Source organism: Anabrus simplex, chromosome 2 (genome assembly GCF_040414725.1).
Source record: "Anabrus simplex isolate iqAnaSimp1 chromosome 2, ASM4041472v1, whole genome shotgun sequence".
NCBI lineage: Eukaryota > Metazoa > Arthropoda > Insecta > Orthoptera > Tettigoniidae > Anabrus > Anabrus simplex.
The window spans coordinates 427,189,055-427,195,054 of NC_090266.1; the positions used below are offsets into that span (position 1 = coordinate 427,189,055).

At 43.8% G+C, this 6,000-nt stretch overlaps 1 protein-coding gene across 2 annotated transcripts in view; it reads right to left on the reverse strand.

Annotated features, from left to right (window-relative positions):
- LOC136864179 (hexosaminidase D) overlaps window positions 1-3,847 on the reverse strand; it is a 650,818-nt gene extending 646,971 nt beyond the window's left edge. For both annotated transcript variants that reach the window (XR_010859282.2, XM_067140836.2), the window contains exon 1: window positions 3,767-3,847. The gene's annotated coding sequence lies outside the window, so the exon portion shown is untranslated. The remainder of the gene's footprint in view (window positions 1-3,766) is intronic.
- Window positions 3,848-6,000: the final 2,153 nt, after the last annotated feature.

Sequence of the window (6,000 nt, forward strand, 5' to 3'; positions counted from 1 at the left end):
GCCAGATGACGTGGGTACGGGCAAACAGAAGGCGAGCTGCGCGATGTTGCTGCGTTAAACGGGGCACTCGAACAGGACGTCTGGGTCGTAAGGACACTTCTCTTAACCGGTTCCTTGCTGTCTGGTCAGATATCGTGACTCCAGTGACCCTTCTGAGGTCTTGCTGCAGTTCTCTGGCAGTTGCTGAACGACGCCGAACGCACAGATGGTCAGATATCGGTCATCCTTTGGGGTTGTCATGCGTCCACGACCTTCTCCAACCCTCCTTGTGAACTGGCCTGTCTCAATGCAGCGATTCCCCAAGTGTTGTATAACTGACGGAGAGACATTGAGATCCACAGCAACAAGAAGAATAGTCCATCCTTCCTGGATCAAAGTGACGACCTTTGTGATTTGAACCTCGTTAAGATGCCTCAAGAGATTTTTTGGTTTACTTAAAACGTGCGCGAATGACAGCAGCAGTCTGTGCACCTTACAACGACACACAGACGCACCACCATTCACTTTATTTCGATGGGTCACCTGATATTTTAATACATGTCTACACCTACAGATGGAGTAAAACTTCGATTTGACATACCCTGAGTTGCTAATGTCTCAAGGTATGCTGTACGACCATTGGAAGCCCATCTACCAAATTAACGTTCACATGCTAGACGTTATAAAACATGCTTCTCTAATTTTTTTTAAAACTGTGTATTTGTTTCACTCTGCTTCTTTCATCTACGCCTGCATCAGCCCTTCTTCGGAGTCATTTCTGATACGCCTTCATTTTACATTTATAATCTGCTCTCACTTTATCATTCCAACAAGATGTTCACTTTTTCCCATCTTTACCCACAGTTGTTCCTAGGCATTTCCTTGCTGTTTCTACTACAGCATCGCTGTATGCCACCAATTCTCTTTCTCTATCCTGAACCTGCTTTCTGCCCGCTGTTCAAAACTTCTCACTAATCATTTCCATGTACTTATGTCTAATTTCCTCGTCCTGGTGATTATCTGACCTTATTCGTTTGCAGACAGATTTCACTTTCTCTGTCCTAGACCTACATATATTTTGTACACTACAGATCAGATAGTGTTCTGTATCACCGAAGAATCCCCGGATAACCCGTTCTTTCCTAACAGATTTCCGGAATTCGAAGTCGGTTATACATATTCTGTTATGGATAGGGTACCCCTACCCTCTCATGTGTACCGGTGAATAGCCTTATGCTTGAAGAATATATTCGTAACCGCTAAACCCATACCAGCAAAGAAGTCCGGCAAACGCTTCCAATTCCTATTAGCTTCCACATATTCCCCACATTTACCAATCAGCATTTTGTATGCTTCAGTTCTATTTCCAACTCTCGCACTGAAATCACCCAGTAGCACTATCCTATCCTTGCTGTTGACCCTGACTACGATGTCACTCAATGCTTCAAAGAACTTGTCAACTTCGTCCTCGTCTGCACCCTCACATAGTGAATACACTGAGACAATTCTCGTCCCAGTTTCGCCAACTGAAAAATCTACCCACATCATTCGCTCATTTACGTGGCTAATAGAAACTACAGGCACGTTGCGCTCAATAGTATTCCTGATGAACACCCGTCCTGTACACGTTATGATCTCCTGTCTCTTCTTCGTTATCTACCCATACCCGAATATCATTTACTCCTAGCACATCCACATGCATCCTCTTTACTGACTCAGCCAGTTCTACTTTCTTTCTTCCTTAAGCCCTATTAATATTGATAGCTCCCCATCGCATTCCATTTCGTTCGCCAATTTGTTTTCAAGAACTCCCACGTCTGCCAAATGGCAATGGGACTCCATTACTCCCATAGGCCCGAGGATTGCTCAAAATGTTCTGTGCTCGGTAAATTCTGTGTATCAGGATGCTACCCTTACTTACACATAGTCCATGTGAGGATCTTTCCTCTAACGTGTGTAGGACCAAAAGTAAAAGGTAAAAAATAGAAAACTAGAGAGCTTGCACTGAGTGATTTCAAAGCTGTATCGACCTAGGTTTGGAATTTCAAGACAGTTCACAAGACTGTTAGTCGCGAAGTTAAGCACTTTGTAGCTCAATCGCAAGAAGAGATTGAATTTGGTATTGAATTCACTGACAAGATCGTTCCTAATTATTCATCTGCTGCACTATTGAATACCGAACAATCTGGATTTAAATATCAAGTTCACATAGGCCACAAACTGTCCAACATCTGTCAAAGAGACAGGTTTGTCGGAGCGAAATCGCCGTCAGGAACATCACATTCGTATACAATTTACCCCTTTGTATCCATAAAAGGTAAACTTATCTCTCTCTCCACTTCTCATTATCTTACATGAAGCGAGTGCCACATTTGGTCCCCTTATGCAACTGAACATAACCCGATATCCTAGAAAATATACAGGGTCTCTCATATAAACTAAGACCGTCGAAGCGGCGTTTTTATTCTCCGATAAGTAAGCTGCAGTATGTGAGGTGCGCACATAGTTCTTGACCATGCAAGCAGCTTGTACATGTTCGACCTGGCAAGCATCAGTCACCAGTCTGAATCTCAGATGTTAATATGTTGAGACAGTTTTCATTGCAACACCGTATTTTCTTATGTAAAAGTTCTGGTTTCACCTTAGTGGTCGTGTGAACAGTCATAACTCATAAGTTTGCCGGCCCCGCTGTGTAGGGGTAGCGCGGCTGCGTCTTACACGGAGGCTCCGCGTTCGATTTGCGACCAGATCAGATGGATCAGAGGGCTGGTTCGAGGTCCACTCAAACTACGTGATTACAACTGAGAAGCCATTGACAGTGAGATAGCGGCCGCGGTCGAGAAACCCAAGAATAACGAGCGAGAATGTTTGTCGTGCCAATCACACGATACTTCGTAACCTGCAGGCTTCCGCGCTGAGCAGCGGTCGCTTGAAAGCCGCAGCAGAAAGTTAAATATCAATCTTTCTGCTGTGGACAAGGTTATCCGTCAGCAGGTAGTATTGTGCATGTTAAGTATATATTGTGTGACGCTTTTTAACAATATCAACGATAGTGTGCCTTTCCGACCTCGAAGTGGGACGGGTTCAGGTTCCTTGTAAGTCAATGGTGTTTATGACCCTTTATAGACTACTACTAGGTCACAAATGACGCAACACAAAGTTACAGGTATTCGTCGTTTTTATATACAGTACTACTGATGCAAGCAAAAGTGAATTGGAATTGATGATCTCCAGCTTGGTGGTGGTGGTGGTGGTGGGGGTTCCAGTGGTTTAACGTCGTATTATCACATCGAAGGTTTTCGGCAATGGAAGGATGGGAAAGGGTAATGGATTGGGAAGGTAGTGGTCGTGGCCTTAACTAAGGTTCGGCTCCAGCATTTGCCTGGTTTGAAACTTGGGAAGCTATAGAACTCGGAATATTTCTACATCTCCGTGTCTATACAGGGTTCTGGCTCTTTATTCATGCCTAGTATCGGATAATATTCATCGCGCATAGAAACTATCACTGCAAGAGGAGCGGCTACCCAGTATGGGTAATGTAGCAGCAAGTTCGCGTTCGAGAGATGGCAGGTCCGAGTCCGACTGTGGGCAGCCCTAAAGATGATTTCCACACCAGGCAAATGCCGAGGCTTTACCTTAATTAAATCCACAGCTGCTACCTTCCCAGTACTGGCCCATGTTGGTCACCGAAAAACTTTAGATGTTAGAGCAACATTAAAATTCAGTAAAACATAAGTTAAACCGAAGCACTTTTAATAATACTTTAAGTTAGTGGCTGACAACTCACCTGAGCTGTCAGGAGGAGGAAATCTAGGCCAGCGCCCCTGTGTTGACGTCAGAGACACACATGGGCCGCACCTGAAACAGACACCATCATCTTCTGTCAATGAATGGATCATGACACAACAAAGTAATTGAAGAGTAAACACTCACTAATGAACATGTGCCCTCAAATCTTTAATAACTTATGTTTCTCTACAAGCTAATGATAAGTATCATATTTGCGTAGCCCATTAGACTCTCAATGCTGCTGAAGTGTGATGGGTGCAACATTGCCAATTATAACATTTTTGTAATGGTGCTACTGCACTAAACCAAACACGGGCGGACTCCAAGAGAGGCGAAGTTGACAGAATTTATTCACTCCACTTATTTCGGACGTAGCTGCGCTTGTTTTTATCAAGAGGACGGCGTCAAGCGCTGCCTTCTCTTACGTCTAGGGTGGGCTGGATAAAATCGGTGTTTACATTAACGTTGTACGATTGAGGCGTGAAAATTTGCCGTGATGAAGAGCTGTGACCAAGCTGGAAAGTGGCGTATTCACATGCCTCTTCTTAAAGGTTTGCAACACTCGAGTGTTTTGGATATATTACACGCTTGGGCTCATGAGCTTCAATTGAATGACTCATTCAGTACTGTCATAGCGTATAGAAGGGGAAGTGAGTTACCGTGGACCACCGCACTGATGGCACTGCCAACACCTGTGTCGTGCCGTACAGTACTACAGTTGCTTATATCTACGTAATAAACTGATGCATGCAACACACGTTTTAAGATGATTTCAGCAGCTGGAAATTTTGGAGTATTTTTCGAGATGATTTATTTGTCTTGGAGGTAGCCGGCTATCTTCGTATCTCCTTTGTACGGAAGAAGAATCGACACTTCAAGAATGTAAATACAAGTTTAGGTAACATACACAACGCATCACAGCATCCCAATTGCGACGATTTCACTTTTGATACCTTCTGAACTATTCAAATACCAAAAAAAAAAAAATCCCTCGACAAACTATTAGTATACGATAGCATTTCCGCAGTGACCATTTTCTCACGCAACAGCACATTATAAACACTTTCCGATGCATAGGCTACATAAGACATGTGCCTCCCTGTGTATATCCGTAATCATTAATTAGTGTTAGCGAAGCACGTACCGGTACATTATCAGTCCGTTTGACGTGGAGGAAAATGAAAACCTACAACCTGTTTTCCAGTCATTGACCGGGTCAGGGATGTAATGAATGAAGCAGATATAGGCTGTTAGTAGGATGGGGTCGCCACTCCCAAAGTGATTTATTAATAAATGATAGATGCTATGAAATGAGGATGGAGAGTGTTGCTGGAATGAAAGATGACAGGGAAAACCGGAGTACCCGGAGAAAAACCTGTCCCGCCTCCGCTTTGTCCAGCACAAATCTCACATGGTGTGACCGGGATTTGAACTACGGTATCCAGCGGTGAGAGGCCGACGCGCTGCTGACGTGGAGGAAATGCAGGCTTAATGAACACTGCGTCACTTTTGAAGTGTCCGGCCCCATTGCTAAATGATTACCGTGCTGGACTTTGGTCACAGGGGTCCCGGGTTTGATTCCCGGCAGGGTTAGGAATTTTAACCATCATCGGTTAATTCCACTGACACAGAGGCTGGGTGTATGTGTCGTCTTCATCATCATTTCATCCTCATCACGACGCGCATGTCACCTACAGGAGTCAAATCAAAAGACCTGCACCTGGCGAGCCGAAAATTCGGACACATCCCGGCGCTAAAACCCATACGCCAATGATAATAACAATAATAATACGTTTGATGTATTTCGCACTTTGTATCCGGCTAAATGATACAACAAGCATTCTTTGCCAAAACTCTGCTGACTTCCGTCAGGTAAACTGTTTTCCCAGTCCGGTATTTGAATTTCATCTTCCAGATTCACAACTTTTTCTCTAATTTTATCTTCAGCTTTTGCTCACTGCACGATTTCTGTAATCAATTGCTCTTGCAAGAATATGCATATGATCAACAAGAGACGTAAAGGAGGACTCATCTCTGTACTGACAGTTTCCGCCAAAGGATAAAGCAAGTTTGGTTGGTAAGTAAGTGGGCAGCAACATATGCAAGGTAGGAAGTCAGTAGTGGAGAGATGGTTGTCACAACATAGTGATCGCAGGATACAAAAATGGCGATCTTGATCTAGATTAAAATTTTCTGTCAAAACGCAGCTGTAATTGTTTCCCTATAAATATT